At 33.6% G+C, this 19,999-nt stretch overlaps 1 pseudogene; it reads left to right on the forward strand.

The window, feature by feature from the left end:
* Nucleotides 1-314: 314 nt before the first annotated feature.
* Nucleotides 315-19,999, forward strand: part of LOC106827595 (ras-related C3 botulinum toxin substrate 1-like) — a 32,243-nt pseudogene continuing 12,558 nt past the window's right edge.

Raw genomic sequence — 19,999 nt, forward strand, 5'->3', positions numbered from 1 at the left:
CTCACATCCCTCTGGGCAGTAACATGTCTACTTTAGAAAATGTGATATAATGAATTTATAATACTGAACTTATTGTTGCTGTTATATATCAAGAAATATCAAGAGAAAATTATCCTGGAGAGATAAGATTTTTCTGGTCCTCTGTTATGTGTATTACCATAGAAATGCCAGGTACTAGAACTTGCCATATTCTAGGGAAGTTATTATAATGTCCAGGTTTATAAAATTCCCCTTTTTGTATCAGAATTGCCTTGCTTCTATAGTGTATAGGAATCTATGTGGACAAAAAAATTTTGGAAGATTTTATATTAGTTATGGGACTTTGGATACAAGTAACAGAATCTGATTCTGGCCGCTTAGCTAAAGGGTAAAGTGGAATCGGTGGAGTAAAGTAGAAAACTAGGCTTTAAAATAATTATGGTAAAAAGAAATTGCGGTGCTGTTATGAAAGGATATTGGTGCCAATTGACCAAAAATTCACCACACATTCTAAGGCAAAATGATCTGTTACAGTTTACCTTAATCTGGGATTCTAATGGGTCACACTCACACATCTTAGTAGATACTTTTTACTAAGGATTTTGAAAATTAAGAGATTTGCAGAAAAGATGGCTAAGATTTAGGTTGTATTTTATTAAAATTTCCTTTTTTTTTTCTCTGAAGAGTTCTCAGACAATTTAATATACTACTGGATATTTAGAACATATTTATTTAAGTGGCAGTAAGTTAATCCTTTTCCTCAGTAAAGGGCAGATACCCTGACCAGGCTTGATTTTATATCTGAAAAATAATTTATCATGCTAAGTGCATTCTTAACAAAGCATAACCAATGATAAGAAATTTCATTATACAGCTTCTTGACTGATTTGGAGAAGCTCGATTATCATACCTTTTGCATTAACTGATGTTTTGGACGCTTACACATTATGGATTTGTTACCATTTCTGTGATGCATTTGCCCTCTAAAGAGGTCAAGCTGTGTGCAATTGCTATTCTGGCTTGGTATATACTCACTATAATTTTGAAATCTTTGCATAAGTAATGGATAGTCCAAACTCTTACCATTCTCCAAACTAAACTACATCTGATAGAAACAATCTCTCTTTTCAAACAAAATAAACTGTAAATGATTTATTCACATTATTATTTAATCAAAGAATGATATCCTAGGAATAGATGAATATAATATTATGAAAAAATCAGTTACTGACTAGCAAATGTCATACTGATTATTTATTCCTGAAAAATGAATCTCATTTAAGCTCTCAAGTCATTACCCAGAGTTCCCCCAAAAGCTAGGGTTTCAGTGTAAACCCAAGTAACTGTGTCTTGGATGTCACTTCCCTTCCTTAAGGGAAGAGGACAGAAAGGACCAGTGACTACAAATTGATTAACTACTTCCCTTTAAGTGAATTAATTGCTGTTTCCCCCCATCCTCCCCAGGGAATATCGCTTGTAATTCACAGGAGAAGATCAATAATGATAGACATTTCAGACCATGTGGGAGGGAAACTGAGAAGTTTTAGTAGTGCTAAATTTATATCTGTTGAAAACATACCGAAAGCAAGGCATTATTTTTAGCACATCACGTATATAATCTTATTTTATTCTCACAATTGTATTTATTGTACTATACCTATCTGAGAAGTGAGGGAACTCTATCACAGAGATGCAAAGTCAACTTCCAATGTCTGACAGCTAATAAAGGATTTTAAGTCAGATATTCTGAGTCTAGGGCTTTCACTCTCTAAGATAAATATTACATAGGAAGGAGCTAGTCCCTAAGTGTCTGGCCTGGCAAATAGCAGTTAGTATAACTGTGAAGCTTTGGACTTTGGACTAACCAGTCCACTGCTTCTTTCTCAACACCCAGGACAGCACCCCCAAAGTGGCCCAGATGCAGGCCATCAACTGTGGTGGTAGGAGATGGAGATGTAAGTGAAACTTGCCTACTAAACACTTACACAACCAGTGTATTTTCTGGAAAATGCATCCCCACCATCTTTGACAACTATTCTGACAATATTATGGTAGATAGAAAACCAGTCCACCTGGGTTTACCGAATACAGCTGGACAAGAAGATTGACAGACTATGCCTCCTATCTTATCCACAAACAGATATATTCTTCATTTGTTTTTCCCTTGTGAGCCTTGCATCATTTGAAAATGTCCATGCAAAGTGATATCCTGAAGTGTGACACCATTATCCCAACACTCCCATCATCCTAGTGGGAACTAAACTTGATCCTAGAGATGATAAAGACATGATTAAGAAACTGTAGGAGAAGAAGCTAACTCCCACCATTACCCACAAGGTTTAGCAATGGCTAAGGGGATCAGGGCTGTAAATAACGAAGTGCTTGGCTATCGCACAGTAAAGCCTTAAGACAGTGTTTGATGAAGCTATGATAGCAGTTCTCTGCCCACTCCCATCAAGAAGAGGGAGAGAAAATGCCTCCTGTCGTAAATATCAAAGCCCCTCCTTCCTTGCCCTGACCCTCTTAGAACCTTTATACACTTTGCTTAAAAGTGGTGGAGACTTTGCATTCTGTGCTACGTTTTTCTCACAGATTAATTTTTCCATAAATCCAGTTAGAATTAATTAGAAATTTCAAAGTTTCATTTGTTTAAATTATAAGAATTCAAACTTTACATTCCATTAAAATTTAACCCTAAAATGACAAGGCTTCTTAAAGACTTCTTTTTCAGTAGCCCCTATTCTTGCTTAGATTGAGTTGCCAAAATACTCTGAATTAAGTTGCTTTGTGTGGTACAAACAGTAAGCACTTTACTGTTTTAAAGTCTTTTGTCTTTAAAAAGACTGTAGCTTCTGATACTAGGAAATTCAGACACTTTCTAACTAGGTTTTAGATATGTAAAGCAAAATATCCTTCTTAATGAAATGTTGCTTTTTAATACATTCAATAATTTGTCAACCAATGTTCACTACATAATGTACTGTGTACCATAGTGGAATGACTATAAACTAGTTTATTAGCTTTTGTGAGATTTTGAACAGAAATCTTACACGTTTCCTCTAATGAAGTAGGCTGCTCTTAGTTGTGGGTGTACTGGGCTAGAGCGTGTGAAACACTTGACGTGATCAAAAGATGAAGACAGTATTTTGACAAAGCATGAAGTGGTGATTAACTTACACTACACTGGACATGGAATAATTAAGCTGAATAAAAGTGTCATGGGTAAAATTTTTAAAGGTTAATTTCTGTCAAATGCAGTAGATGATGAAGAAAGGTTGGTATTATCAGTGTTATCTTAGGATTTTCCTTTTTCTTAAATCTGCCATCTCACCCCAAATTGGGCATTTAATTCATCTTTGAACTGGTCATTTCTGTACTTGATAATTTAGTAAGTGCTTTTCTTATAGAACCCCTCTTTATTCAGCAATACGTCTCCGTGTATTGTAAAATCTTTCTGATAAATCAGTAGAACCTTTTACTAGGTAGATTAGTAAAATGTATTCCTGATTTCACATTGCTTTATTTATAGGTAATACTATACATGCTTTCCTTAGTGTTCTATAAAGTAGGTATAAAAATCATGTTTTAAAGGTTTACAGTCTGTAAAATATTTTATTTTTAAACTATGAATCTTCTTACCATCACTGTCTTGCCAGATTACCAACACTGTAACTTGAGGAATCCTGACCCTACTCTTTACTTCAGCTACATGAACAGACAGTTTCTATTGCTGCTTTGCCTAAAAAATGTTTCTTTGTGTTTGTGAGGTTCCAAAAACTTAGTGCTAGTGCTAACAAGGTTCAGAACAAACTTAGAAACTGGAAGAATACAATGTTGGACCATTCCCACTTTCAAGAACAAACTTTTTACAACTGATAGTTGCAGAATTGTGGGATGTTCTTACAATGATTTTTTGCTAATGCAGTTATCAGTGTATTTTGCAAGTATGGTTTAATAAATCCTTGAATCATCATATAAAAGAATTCTATTAACAACTCTATCCACAAATTTGAAAACTTGGATGAAATGGACCAATTTCTTGAATGACACAAGCTAACAAAACTCACATAAGGTGAATACATAATCTGAATAGCCTATATCTATTAAGGAAATTGAATCAACAATTCACAATCTTCCAAAAAAGGAAGCATCTGACCCAGATGGTATCACTAGGGGATTCTACTAAACGTTTAAAGAAAAAATGATACCAATTCTCAGCTAACTGTCCATAAAATAAAAACAGAACGCATCTTAACTCATTCTAAGAGGCAAGCATTACCCTAGTACTATAACCAGTGGAGGACATTAAAGGAAAGGAAAACTACTGACCAATATGTCTCATGAACATAGCTACAGAGATTGTCACCAAATATCAGCAGAGTGAACCAAAAAGTGTATTAAAAAATTATACACTGTGACGGAACTCATGTGTAGTTTAATATAGATACAAATGCTTGCATTTAGGAATATTTATAGATGTATGCATATACACAGGTTAGGACACACAAATATTTATCTTTACTTTGTCAGCTGAGAGGACCAATGAGTGATGGCACGCCATTAGCAATGCCCAGGTCTTAGTTTTTAATGTCTTTCTCCTGTATAAAGAACTAGGGTTCCTTGGAAAGTGGCTGATCCCAGGATGGGGGATCAGATAATATTGGAAAATCATCTGAAAAAATGTGAAAGATGCTCACATAAACTGTAAAACTTTGATGAAAAGCATAAAAGACCTGTATAAATGGTAAGACTGCCAGACTGCCAGAGAGACACCTCTATACCGTAAAAGTGATGAGTTTTCCTTAGATTATTCTATACATTTAAAGCCATTCCAATCAAAATACAAAAAAAAATCTTTTTTTTAATTTAGAATCTAATGTTAATTTAGATTATATTCATCCAAGCACCTACAGCAAATATTTAAAATAAGTAACTTAGTATGGAATAATGGAAGATGAGTCTGGAGCATTTTACAGTGCCTGAAAGTAAGAAAGTGCTCACAAACAACAACAAAGAGCAACAAGAACAACACAAACACATTGATGAAGGTTTGTCAAAGGGATATAGGAGCTGACTGAAAGAATTGATAGCCAAAGTTGGAACAATTTGAGCAACTGGAGAAAAAGAATACTATTGAATTATAACTCAAAGTATAAAATAAATATTCCTAAATCCATACTGATATAAACTATTGATTTAAAAAATGACCTATAAAAACTGTTGATTAAATAAATTTTTCTTCCGATGCAGAAAAATTCCAAAACGTTTATATGGACATTCTGCCTTTGAGGGAGGAGATCATAATTCCTCATGCCTTAAATATGGGCTACACATGGGGACTTCCTTCCAAAATTAAAGTATTGAGAAGGGGAGAGAAAAATGAATAATCTTACAGTGATGAAACCTGACAAACCCTACCATCTCAACCAGGTGATCAAGGTCAACATGAACAGTGAGAAATTATGTTGGTAGTACATAGCCTTGATATGATGTGATAAAAATGGCATTTAGCTCTCCTGTCATTCTCCAAGAAACATATAATCCTAGTCTAATCATGAGAAAATTATCAGCAAATTACAATAGAAGGGCGTGCTACAAAAATATCTCACCAGTACTCCTCAGGACTTTCAAGGTCACCAATAATAAGGAAAGTGAAAAACTCTTTCAGCCAGGAGGATGCTAAGGAAACATAACTAAATGAAATATGGTATCTTGGCTGCAGTACTGAAATGAAAAATGACATGAGGAAAAAACTGAGGAAAACTGAAAAACTTAAGAGATAAGAATGAAAGGGTATAGACTGTCTCCAGATAAAAAGAATTCGTTCTTGGGCAGCAACCCTTATGTGTATCAGTAAGGATCTCAGATAGTATGGATTCAGCTGAGTGGAGGTGCTTCTCAAAAGTGCTCATACAAATGACCTTATATTTAGCATCATACCAGCATATTCTTTCTTTTGAAAATAAACATTACATGCCATTATATTTTTTTGGATTTTGAAAAACGCATTTGATAGTGACATGTACTATAATCAACAATGGTTCATTAGATGGGAAAAATGTTAAGTTGATAGTTTTCTTCTCCTACCAGCAATCCCAAGAAGTGCTCAGATTTAAAACAAAACACAACAACAAAAAAATTAAAGTTCATTAACAAGTCATTTTTTAAAGATTGGTAAATAAATCATTTAATGAAGACTCTCACTTTCAACTTAATGCCCAATTAATTGCTCTAATGAAAGAAACTAGTGGTAATCCCTTAGAATACTGGGAATCGAAAAGCTTAATTGCACATTATTGATCCTCAAAGTGCTCATGCTAATCAGTACAAGAACATCATTTTGTAATTATGCTTCTACTTTTCTTACAAGTTACATGTTTATTTAAGTCATATAAAGTACATGACTGTATGTGCTCAGAAATGAATACATGAATGAGCTCTAGTTCATTGGGAAACACTACGCCTTAGGCAATTTATAAAAATGCTAAAATTTACATATAAGTCAATTTAAAATTTTATGTAAAATGTATATGACTGAACCAACATAAAACTAAGTAAAAATTAGTATTGACAATGTAAATATTAATAGAAAAAGTTGATTTGCTATACCAATATAAGAACTTATTTTATAGTTATAACAATTTATTGATTTGTGATAAAGCATTTCTTCCTTGTCTTTTCACTGAATTATTTATTTTAATAACTGCAACTATTCACATATGAAATGATAGATTCCTTTTATTATTTAACAACTCTGGTAATGTTGAACATTCATTAATTATATTAGCGTATTTGTCATGGTGAGTATATAAGTTGAATACTATCATGTATGTGTATGTAATATTTAAGTGGAAATGTAAAAGTAAATGGCTAACATCCATCACCTCATACTATTACAAAAAAATTATTTTCTTCTTTGTGATGAGAAATTTTAAGACGTGCTCTCTTAGCAACTTTCCAATATACCAAACAGCAGTGTTAACTATATCCATCATGTTGTACATTACGTAAGTTAAATAAACTTACTGTGGTAATCATTTTGTATGTCAAGTCATTATGCAGTATATCTTAAACTTATACAATACTGTGTGTCAATTATATCTTTACATAACTGAAAGAAAAAAGGCTATTTTATTTATTTATTTACTTTTGCTGAGGACGATTAGCCTTGAGCTAACATCTGTTTCCAGTCTTCCTCTATTTGTATGTGGGTTGCTGCCACAGAATGGCGGATGAGTGGTGTAGGGCCATGCCTGGGATTTGAACCCACAAACCCAGGCTGCTGAAGCGGAGCACCGCGAACTTAACCACTATGCCACGGGGCCAGGCCCCCACAAAAGGCTATTTTCAATAACTCAAATATGATAATTCAAGAAAAAGATTTTATGGACACACGTTTTATTTACCTTGGGGTAAATACTGAGAAGTGGATTGCATAATTTTAACTTTTAAACACAGGAAACTGCCAAATGTTTTCTAAAGTGGCTGTATAATCCTCATTCTGAAAGTTCCAATTGTCCCATATTCTTTCCAATACTTGATTTTATCAGTTTTTTAAATTTTTAGCAATTCCCTCTATATTTCACATAGTTTGTCCAATTTTCTAGTTGTTTAAGTGGGCAGGGGAGGGCAGTAACACAGTCTCTGTTACTCAATCACAGACCAAAGCAGATGTCTGTCAATTTGACTTGTTAAAAAATGCACTAGCAATATTTAATAAAAAATTAATTTAAAAATAGCAATCTGAGAATAGGAAATCTTATAATCAAAAGGGAAAACAAAATTGCTGAAATTAAATTTGTGTGTACCTATATGGGTTGTAAACAATAGAATCAATATTACCAAAATCAGAACTAGTTATTTGAAAAAATAATGAAAGGAGAACTAATAAAATATGGGGGCAAATAAACTGGGAAATCTGTTATCAGGATAAATGTGGCTGCAGCAGGAGGAAAAGGACCCTGTGAGTAGCATAATAACTAAAGTAATGAAATTATAGGAACTAAGAAACAGGTGGGCTATGAGATGGAAAAGATTACATCATTAAGACCCAAACAGTCTTAACACAAAAGATCTATATTTAGTTGTATCTTTTTTTCCAACAATAGCAGTAATTCTTTCTGTTGAACCCCTTGATAATTCTCTGTAGGCTTACAGATACCCACTTAAAGGAAATTCCTAAGAAATTTTTAAAGATCTCTCCTGTAAGAACAATAAATCCTTTTTAACTATAATGAGTGTCAAAAAACTGTTGTTGCTTCTTATCTAACATACCATAACAGCTGTTAGTAATGATATATACCAAGCTCTATCTCTTTTAATTATCATATTTATCTATTTTTTTCACATTAGTTTGAATAACTTGCCCAAAGTCACAGAGCTAGTAAGCATCCTGTCCTAAATGTGGCATCTAGGCTGGCTGAGACTATTACCAGAGTTTCAATCTCTGTGCTATATGGGGGCAATTAAAATAATAAATATCAAATCAGCATAACCTATTCTCATTATTTAAATATGCCACCTAGGTCAATCTGACGTTTCAATGACATGAGAAAAAATATAACCAGAGAAAGGGCCCAGAAAAAATTCCACTCAAATATAATGTTTGTGAAAATACAGTCATGAGTATCTTTGAAAATTACTATGGAAGTCAAAAATATCTGATATCTAATTTTGTATGATCAGTAATTAAATGGCTTTGATAGTTCCTTTGATATCTAGCCCCACCCTAGTTATATACAGCACTTCATTTGTCTATTAATAAATCTCAGATGTAAGAAGTTTATCATCCTTTTCTTTTAAAAATATATACTTTTCTGATATTAGGATTATATAGTTGCTAAAGAACTTTTCAAATCAGAAACTATCTTCTTAATTCAACCAAAATTGAATTAGAATATCATAGCACTTCTATGAGAAGTATGAACCCTATCATATTAAATCAGATGAAATAACAGTTCTAAGTCTAAGGCTTCCATGGACGGGTGTTTTTATCACCAGTATTTCCTCAACTAAACTGAAAGCTTTTCTAATGATATATATGAAAGTATCCTGAGCAGACCAAGGATGTTTAAATTAAACCATAAACAGAATCCAAACATTAATACACATCCTTGTTTATGGAATGCAATTCCAATTACCCAAAATCTCCATTGAATATAATTTTCTCTCTGATTCTGTCCTGAATGCATAAAAAGTGGAATATTTGCATATCTTTAAACTATAGCCTGAAATAAAATGATATTGGCTTTTCTCTATTCAAATTTACTTTTACACATAGTTAATTTCTGATTGAAAAGCTTTATCTTCCTATTAATTTATTCCCATTATAACACAAAATACCATATGTCTTCTATACATACAAGTCTATATGTATATACAAGTCTTTTCTTACAGAGCCGCTCATTTCCTTGAGACTCACTGTCCTGGGTAAACGGAAAGTATCTCTACCATCTGAGGTTAGGCCACTGAGTTACATCTGCACGCCACTCAGCAAGGTCAGTCTGGTACTGAAGAATCATTTAACCTCAAAATTCCTAAGGGAAAGCAGTTATTTTCTCTTATTTTTAAAATATAAATAATGTTCCTATGTGTCTTTTTTTAAATGCCATAGTCAATTAATTTACATTGGACATATTTTAATGACAAGAACCCGTATCAAATCTCAGACTTGCCTAAATTTAAGCTGATAGAGCGTGGACTCATAAGCACTTGTTTCCTGATTGATAGAAAACTAGTGGATTTTCAACAAAAATATATGTCATAAGACTCTTGTTAAATTCTTAAGAAATATTTCATATTATTCGTCATATTTTGACATAACAAAATCCAGACCAAATTGTGGCAAGTTTCATCAATACTGTTTATAAGTTTATAGGAATGAAAGTTGGTATATTGTACTTTTTCTGAATGCCTTACATTATTTACACATAGTAACAGTTCTGTTTTTAACTTTCCTATAATAACTAAGAGAACAAAATGAAAGGTGTTTTTCATAAATTTAATAGAGCATGAAATCAGTTACAGGAGCAAGGAAATGCTGTTGAGACCTCAAAGGCTCACTGTGGATTTTAACTGAGATACATGACAAGTACATTGGAAAATCACTTCCAAAAAATGAAAAGCTCTGAATACGTATACATATATAGTAGTCCAAGGAATTCACATGCAGACGTACATTTACCCCTGCAGAAAATCTGAGCTTGGAAAATTGTGAGTTTTGTTTCATTTTCTTCCCTTTAATTTTTTTTAATAAAATCCCAAGATCTTTTAAACTTATATATTTTTAAGAGTAAAATTATCTTCCTGATCCATCTTCTATATCAGTGGCATATTATACAACCCTTCTTTGCCAAATCACACACATGATTTTGGTTAAAATTATCTCTATAAGAAAATTACCTAATATGGAAATAAAATGTGCTACAAAAGGCACAATATTACCTCGTTATTCTAGAGGCTTTATCTTTCTAAACTGTTTTCCATTCTTTCAAACGTACACACTCAGATTTTTATATTTGACATTAGACTCAGAAGTCCATCTGTAGACATTATTTGGAAATGACTTTACAATCAAAGTAATAATACACACCCAGGGGTATCGGGGAAAGGAATTAGATTTTTAGAAAAAATGAATTCCTCTCTATTAATTTCTAATATTGAATAATTTGACTTCTAGTGTCAGGAGTGTTGTACACTGATGGCCATGAGATACGGAGTCAGCCTTGATGGACCCCTACCTTCAGTAATTTCACTCCTCCTATGGGGACAGGAGCCTGAAAGGCAGTGTTGGGTATCGGTTCATTTACAGTAAGAGTTCTTGTATAGCACCTCAAAGGGTTTTATTTCAACGCTCTTCCTCTGGGATACTTTTCTAAGACACTAAGAAGACTGTGATGGGCTGTGTATTAAAGTACTACAAGTTCGCTGATGACACTTTGATTTGTGACTTTTTCTCTTGAGCTGGAAAGGAAAGAATCATTTGTTTTGTTTTGTTTTTCTCTTGCAGGAAACTCTTTTAGGTAAAGGAGAGTATAATCTTTTAAGTTTTATTACAACAAAAAGTGCCTACAAATATTAACATACAATACTATGTTTTAATCCCTCTGGATTATATATTATTTTTATGGGTTCTATTTGTTGCGTTGTTTGTTAGTGATTGTTTTGCCAAACTGCTGTACTGAATCATCATCCTTCAGTGTTCAAGATTACATTCTTAATATTATCTTGAAAGATGTCTTTCTTTTTAAAAACATTATTCATTTCATTGTGCCCAGTTGTCCTTTAAAATCACAGAAGTTTGGATCTTAAATGTTAGACTTCAAAAATCTCCCTGTTTGTTATCTTAATTATAAGATTCCAAGTAATGTTTCACACATGTTGGCTTCTGCCATTTTAGCAATGCATAATAAGGAAACACTGTAAATTTTCTTTATATAAAAATCTTTGTTAGACATATAGAATGTAATAATGAGTTTTCCTAAGAATGATCCTTAGATATTTTCAGAATACAAAAATAATTCTAAGTTATTAAGATGTGTTTATTACATTCCGTGTGGTTTTATTAATATACGCTTTTTTGTTATATGCCCTCTGAAAGAATAAGTTAATCAAATATTGCAACTATTTATGGATTGCCTATCATATAATAGACTCTTTCAACATTTTTCATTTATACTTCACAGGAGTATACCTATATCTGGTGTTTAATATTTCTGTCCACTTTGTGTGTGTGTGTGTGTGTGTGTGTGTGTGTGAGGAAGACTGTCATTGAGCTAACATCTGCATCAATCTTCCTCTGTTTTATTTGGGACGCTGCCACAGTATGGCTTCACAAGCTGTGCCAGGTCCACATCCAGGATCCAAACTCGTGAACCCCAGGCTGCCGAAGTGGAATGGTGCAAACACCACTGGGCCGGCCTCGCTTTCCACTCTTCAGCATATTCTGTGATGATTAGAAGGATTCTGGCAAATACTTACATTTCTGTCATTGGTATCCTGTGGTGTCAAAATTTAATACACTAGAAACTGAGCTGACATGTTGACACTTGAAACTGTGAGAGATCATTTCTTTGGTAAATTCATCCTTCTTTGAATTATAATTCAGAAACTGAGATGTGTTTATCTTCAGAGTGCTGTATTAAAATTCCAATGGCTAATCATTTTTATCCCTTAACATCACTCATTATTGTTATAAAAAATTTTATATCTGAGATGAGTTTATCATTTCTAAATTAGTGTTTATAAATGGGAAGACATGTAAATGATCATAAGCCCCTTAGCATTGTTTTTTTAAATAACAGCTTTATTGAGATATAATTCACATACCATAAAATTTTTTCTTTCAAATTGTGCAATTCGGTGGTTTTTAGTGTATTGACAGTTGTGTAACTATCACCACTATTTATTTTTAAAACATTTCTTTGTCCCCAAAGTAAACCTCATATGTAGTAGCAGTCACACTCCATTCCTACAGCCTCTAGCCCCTAGCCACCATTAATCTACTTTTTTGTCTCCATTTATTTTACTAATCTGGACATTTTTCATAAATGGAATTACATAATATGTGATCTTTCATTACTGGCTTCTCTGACTTAGAAGAATATTTTCAAGATTCATCCAGGTTGTATCATGTATCAGTATTTCACCGTTTTTTATGACCAAATAATTTTCCACTGTATAAAAATACCACACATTTTTATCCATTCCTCAAGTAATGGATAATTGGGATCTTTCCATTTTTTTGGCTGTTATGAATAATACCATTATTTACACTTACATAAAGCATTCATGTAGACATATGTTTTCAATTAAGTTGAGATATACCTAAGAGTTAAATTGCTGGGTCATATGTTTAACATTTTTAGGAACTGTCAGACTATTTTCCAAAATGGTTGACCCATTCGACAATCCCACCAGCAATGTATGAAATTTCCAATATCTCCATGTCTTTGCCAACATTTGCTATTGTTTATCTTTTTGTTTTTAGTCATCCTAGTAAGTGTGAAGGATATCTCGTTGTAGTTTTGATTTGCATTTCCCTAATAATTAACAATATTGAGCATCTTTGCATGTGCTTATTGGCCATTTATATGTGTTTAGAGAAATGTCTATTCAGATTCTTTTCCATATTCTAATTGAGTTGTCATTTTATTGTTGAATTATAAATATTCTCTATATATTCTGTATGGATGTCCCTTATCAGACATGATTTGCAAGTGTTTTATTCTATTCTTTGGGTTTTCCTTTGATTTCTTTGATAGTATCCTTTGCACATAAGTTTTTAACTTTGATGAAATCCAATTAATTTATTTAGTCATTTTCACTTGTATTTTTTAATTGTATTTAAGAAACTATTGCCAATCTAAGGTCATGAAGATTTGTTCCTGTGTTTTCTTCTGAGTGTTATACTTTTACCTCTTATATTTAATTCTACAATAAATTTTAGTTAATTTTTACATATTGCATGAAATTGGGGTTCAAATTCCCTTTTTCTTTTTCTTTTTGTTTATGATTGGCACCTAAACTAACATCTGTTGCCAATCTTCTTTCTTCTTCTTCTCCTCCTCCTCCCCCTTCCCTCCACTGCCCTTCCTCCTCCCCCTCCTTCTCTCTCTCCCCCAGTACATAATTGTATATTCTAATTGTGAGTGCCTCTGGTTGTGCTATGTGTGCAGCCACTTCAGCATGGCCTGATGAGGGGTGCCGTGTCTGTGCCCAGGATCCAAACCCACGAAAGCTTAGGCCGCCAAAGTGAAGCCTGCAAACTTGACCTCTCAGCCACGGGGCTGGGCCCTTTTATTTATTTATTTTTTTTGCATGTGTATAGCCAGTTGTAATTTGTAAAAAATATTCCCTTATTGAATTGTCTTGGCACTCCTTCAAGTATCAATTGGCCATACATGTATGAGTTTCTCAAATCTAATCCACTGATCCATATAGCTAACCTCATGTTATTACCATACGGTCTTAATTACCATTAATTTGCAGTAAGTTTTGAAATCATGAAAAGTGAGTTTTCCGATTTGCTCTTCTTTATCCAGATTGTTTTGGCTAATCTGGGTCCCTTGAGTTTCCCTAGTGATTTTAGGAACACTTGTAAGGCAACTGAAATAATGATAGGTATGAATTTGGAGATTATTGCCATTTTAATAATATTTCCTTCTGTCCATTACCTCTGATGATGTTTTTCATTTATTTAGTTCTCATTTAACTTATTTCAGCAATTATTTGTAGTTTTCAGTGTACTTTTGTTAACTATAACCATAAGTCTTCTATTCTTTTTGATGCTGTTGTAATGGGACTGTTTTCTTACTTTCATTTGTGGATTTTTCATTGCTAATGCATAGAAATCCAATTTATTTTTCTATGTTGAATTTATATCTTGCAATATTGCTGGACTCATTTAATATTTCTAATTTTTTTCTAATAGTATTTCTAATATTTTTAATTGTTATTTTCTGTTTTTTGGTATGTATACTTTTATCTTTAGCGTTCTCTATATACAGGATCATGTCATCTGCAAATAAAAATAGTTTTATGTCTTCCTTTTCTAATATGGATACTTTTTGTTTCTTTTTCCTGCCTCTTATCCCGTATTCTCCAGCACAATGTCAAATAGTAGTGGTGAAGACATCCTTGCTTTGTTCTTGATTTTAGGGGGAACGTATATCGTCTTTTCTCATTAAGTAATGTCTTTGTATGACTTTGGCGTCAGGGTAATATTGGCCTCGTAGAGTGCATTGGGGATTGTACTCTCCTCCTCTAACTTTGAAAATGTGAAGGAAGGGTGTTAATTCCTCTTTAAAAGTTTGCTGGAATTCACCAGTCATGCCATGTGACCCTAGGCTTTTCTGCATGGAAATGTTGGATTACTACCACAATTTACGTACTTGTTATAAGACTATTAGATTTTGTATTTCTTCTTGTCAGTTTGAATAGTTTTTGTCTTTCTAGCAAATTGAACATTTCAACTTTGATATCTAATTTACTGGTGGATACCTTATAATTCTTTTTATTTCTTTAAGGTCAGCAGTGTTGTGCCCTCTTTCAACTTGATTTTAGTAACTTAGTAATTTGAGTCTTCTCTTTTTTTTCATTGTCAGTTTAGATACAGGCTTGTCAATTTAGATGTTCTTCTCCAAGAATCAAATTTTGGTTGATTTCCATTGCATTTTTTCATTTATTTCCCTCTAATATTCATTGTTTCCTTCCTTCTGCTTGTTTTCAGTGTTATTTGTTCATGCTTGGGAACTTACCCTTCTTGCCTCTCCACCATCTGCACAGAGTTATCATCACTTTCATTCTCTTATGATGTTAACTTTTTACTAGAAATCGCAAAATTATTAACATGTTTACCAACAGAGAATCACCTAAGGATTTCATTTGCCTCTGGATATAAGCATATTAATAGTTTCAAGATTTCCAGATGTCAATATCTTGGTAAGTATTGGTAATTTGCCTTAAGTATTAGCATTGTTATTTTTACTTCTATTTTCCAAGAATAGTTGCTGATACTACATTATGACAATGATAAAGATAATGACATTTAAAGTCCTGCTATGGGTCAAGTGATGTAAAAATTTAGGCAATAGATCATTCTGTGACATATTACAACTTATATAAATGAAAATAATTTTCATTTATAAATAAGTAGAATTAAAATTGATTAAATGAATTCTTTCAAGGAGTGGCAGCCTGTCAGGATAAAAAGAATACATGAAATCATAAACATATAAGTATTTACTTGAGTGACCTTTTCATGTCATTGCAAAATACAGATATACACATATTACATTTTACGTTGAAGAAGGCCTTTGTTTCTGTTCTTATCTTATTCTTTATCATATCATATAATATTCTCTACCTTAATTCTAAAGAAAATCCCACTTGAAGAAAATCCCATTAATTTATTTCCTGAATAGATGTCTAAGTATCTAAATTTGTGGGATCCCTACTGAAACCAAGATTCAAACTGAAACCATCTTGATCTCTGAAAACTGTCCCCACTTAAAATGAATTTAGTTATGTATATTTAGGTTCTTTATTAATGTTTCCTTCAGAAAATTCTATAATGCTTATATAGGTTGAATCAATAAAATTAGCGTTCATGTATCACAATATACTTCATTTAATAGCAACTCTTTAAGATGAGTTTCATAGTCCCCCTCTATTAAGAATCCTCTTGTTTAAAAAAACTGAGAATTGGCTAGATTGAAAGGGAAGCAGCCGTGACTCTGGTTCTCTGATTCCAATCCCCGCAACCTCTCTACAGCAGTACTAGGATTCTGCCATTTCACTCTCTTCCCAGACGAGGAATTTTAATTACATCCTCTAATAAGAGGTGCTACTAAAGAGAAAATGCAAATGGCTTTAGAATATCTGAATAATATTTTACGTAAAAACACTATGGGTAAAGTTTTCAAAACCTGAAAAATATTTACGCAGCTAAGACTTTTAGTGAATTTAATCATGGTATTTAGAAAAGCCCTTAGAGATTATCTTGTTCAAGCTAATCATTACACACACAAAGAAATTGAAATCCAAAGAGCTTAAACCACTTTCTGGTGGTCAACAGCTAAGAAACTGTGCAATCAGAAATATAAAGCAGGCAAAATAGAAGCCTTATTTGAATTGGAGCAGATTGTACAGCTAAACTGCTAGGGTTTGAAAACAGAGTCTGTCAAATGCCTGTTGTATAGGCCTTAGACAATTTTCTAATATATCTTCGCCTCAATTTCATCATCTGTAAAATAGAAATGGTAATAATAGCACCTTACTGTCAAGGATGTTTTGAGAATATGTGAGTTAGTACATAGAGAATATTTCTTATCACATATTAATCACTCAGTAAATGACATTATTATTTTAAACTCCAGCCCATGCATTTCATTTTTCATATAAAAATCAAAATCATTTCCTTCCAAACCATAAATTCACAACCAAGTTAAGTATATATTTACTCTTCCAATTTTCTGGAAGTACTTATAATCACCACCTTTTCCTGATGTCATCAATGTGGAAAATTTGAAAGTTGTCATTTGAATGTTCCTGGCTCTTTCACTTGTTGCATTTGAAGATTCTTTTAGACAATTTTTGAAATCTCTCTCTCTCCCAGGACATTAATTGGTAGGCCTTTAATGTTTCTTTTGATGATGAGAATAAGAATTGCAGCCAAATGAAATTGCATAGGCCATCAGTGTGCATTCAAGATTTACTTGTTTTTGACAATAACTGGAGGATGTTAGTAGATAGCGTTAGACTAATTCAGAGGTGGGCAAACTATGGTCCATGGGTCATCCATCCTACTGCCTGTCTTTGTAAATAAAAATTTATTGGAAAACAGCCACACACATTCATTTAAGTATTGTCTCTGACTAATTGTGCACTACAATGGTAGAGTTGAGTCATGAGAGAGACCTTATGGGCCAAAGATCCTAAAATATTTACTCTCTGGTCCTTCTTCAGGAAAAGTTTGCTAACTCCAGATTTAATCCTACAACACAAGTCAAGCAAATCCAAGCATACATCTTTACTCCGGATTATCCTGTACACTGCTAGTCAAGCGCCATATTGATGCAGGGTCGGTGAGCCGAGGAGTCGAAAGAAAGATTTCTTAGACTCTCAAGATCTGGCAGTAGTGCTCTTTTATTTAGAGAATAGTGTGGAATAGCATGGGGACAGGACCCATGGGCAGGCAGAGCTCCTGCTGCTGCCGCTTCTGCTGCCCCCGCTGGCATGGGGACAGGACCCATGGGCAGGCAGAGCTGGTGTGTGGGGACAAGACCCACGGGCAGTCAGAGCTCCTGCTGCTGCCGCATGGGGACGGGACCCATGGGCAGTCAGAGCTGGTGCGTGGGGACAGGACCCACGGGCAGTCAGAGCTCCTGCTGCTGCCGCATGGGGACGGGACCCATGGGCAGTCAGAGCTGGTGCGTGGGGACAGGACCCACGGGCAGTCAGAGCTCCTGCTGCTGCCGCATGGGGACAGGACCCATGGGCAGTCAGAGCTGGTGCGTGGGGACAGGACCCACGGGCAGTCAGAGCTCCTGCTGCTGCCCCGAGTTGAGGGTTAGGGCTAATTTTATAAGGCATGGGTACGTGACTTATTTTTACTGGAAAAAAAGAAAAGATGATGTAAAAAGTCATTAAATGATTTCAGTGCAGATGGGGTCTGGTTATTGTGCGGTCATATAACTTTAGACACAAATCTGGCCATATAGATCGGCATGTAGGTGAGGATGCCCTGGGCTTCGCTCCCTGGGGCAGTCCTAATTCATACCATAAAAAAAGTCCACTGGGTCATATAGTTTGGCATGTAGGCCATGTCACCTTGGGCTTCTCTGGCTGGGGCAGCCTTAATCCACATCAGTATCACTATTGTAGCTATTCTAACACTATTGTACATCTCACTATTGTAAGCTAATATGCCACAAAATGCTTTTAGGAAGTTATTTTATCATGCTTATTACAGTCTGAGTAGTATATAACAAAACTGATAAAAAGGAAAGAGATGTAAGCATTACTATGTTATATAGTCATACATTGCTTAATGAGGGGGACACAGAGTTAGGTGATTTTGTTGTGCAAACATCATAGAGTGTGTACTTACACAAACCTAGATAGTATGGCCTACTACATACCTAGGCTATATGAGACTAATCTTATGAAACTACTGTCATATATGAGGTCTATCACTGACCAAATGTCATTATGTGGCACATGATTGTAATGTAATATATACTGGAAGAGATAAATACTCGTGTATATGAATATATCCATTATGTTTATATACAATAATATATAATGATATAACAATGTAGTTATGATATATATCGTGCTGCATTAATCATTTAATGAGCTAAAACTTTACAATTTACTACAGTCACACAAAAGAATATTACATTCATTTTTAGTTTGGATATCCAGAAAGTAGAAACATTTTCATGAAATTTGAAGCATGGATAAGAGTTTGTTAGGCATTGTGAAGATTATATATTGGGTAGAAATTTATTTTGAGACATAAATTGAAGTTTATATCTGAGAACTGTACAGTATAATCTTCTAGGATGTGACTGCAGATCCAATTAAAAATTTGATTCTGGATAGTACTTAAAGGCCTCACATATCAGAATACGGGATTTAGAATTTTCCTACAGGGAATTGTTGGCTGTGAACAATTTTATAAGGAGAACTGTGTATAATTCAAAGTTAATTTAAAGTAAATAGAACATATATTTATAATTTTTTCAGTTTGAAATACCAATAAAAGGAATTTAAGTAATATCACATCCTAACTCTGTTTATTAGACAATGCCAGGTTTTGAAATGATATGTGTTATAGCAGAACAAGTGTATCCCATAGGATACCATCATGATTTTTCTGTCAGTGACTTCAGTGGGAAATTCAAATTATTTTTCACTATCTGGTGTAAAAAAGTAACTTTCCCCAATAATGACTCTTTTATATTTTGAGAAATTATGAATAAGGAGATCTTAGTAATTCTTAACAGTACAAAATGACATACTTGGGTTTAGTTATTAATCTCATTAAAGTCCAGAGAAAGAGTTATAGTATTAATCTAGAAAAATAGAAAAGCAAACTGTTCAGCATTTGCAAGATATTTTTTACAAATGATTATGTAAAACTTATGTGAAATTGATAGTGGTAAAAGTGGAAAGTGTTGGTGTTCTTATTCACTGCAGATTTGCCTGAAGTGGTACTAATTCTTTCTCTATCTTCGCCTACTCTGCCTTTTGGTCTATGTGAAACAATACAAGCAATAAAGTAAAATTATCACATGAATCTTTTAAAGTGCAATGTATTCCTTTCTTTTGTTTATTCAATTAACTTGACAATAATGCAAATGATGTCCCTTCATAGATAACTTTTATTCTAGCTTCCCACAGCCTTCTACCTCTTATTTTCCAAATAAGAACAGACAGTCGCATCAAACATAATGCCAAACACAATGCACCAATACAAAAAGTTATATACATAATAATAAAACAAACACATCTT

This window comes from Equus asinus, chromosome 11 (assembly GCF_041296235.1).
Source record: "Equus asinus isolate D_3611 breed Donkey chromosome 11, EquAss-T2T_v2, whole genome shotgun sequence".
Lineage (NCBI taxonomy): Eukaryota > Metazoa > Chordata > Mammalia > Perissodactyla > Equidae > Equus > Equus asinus.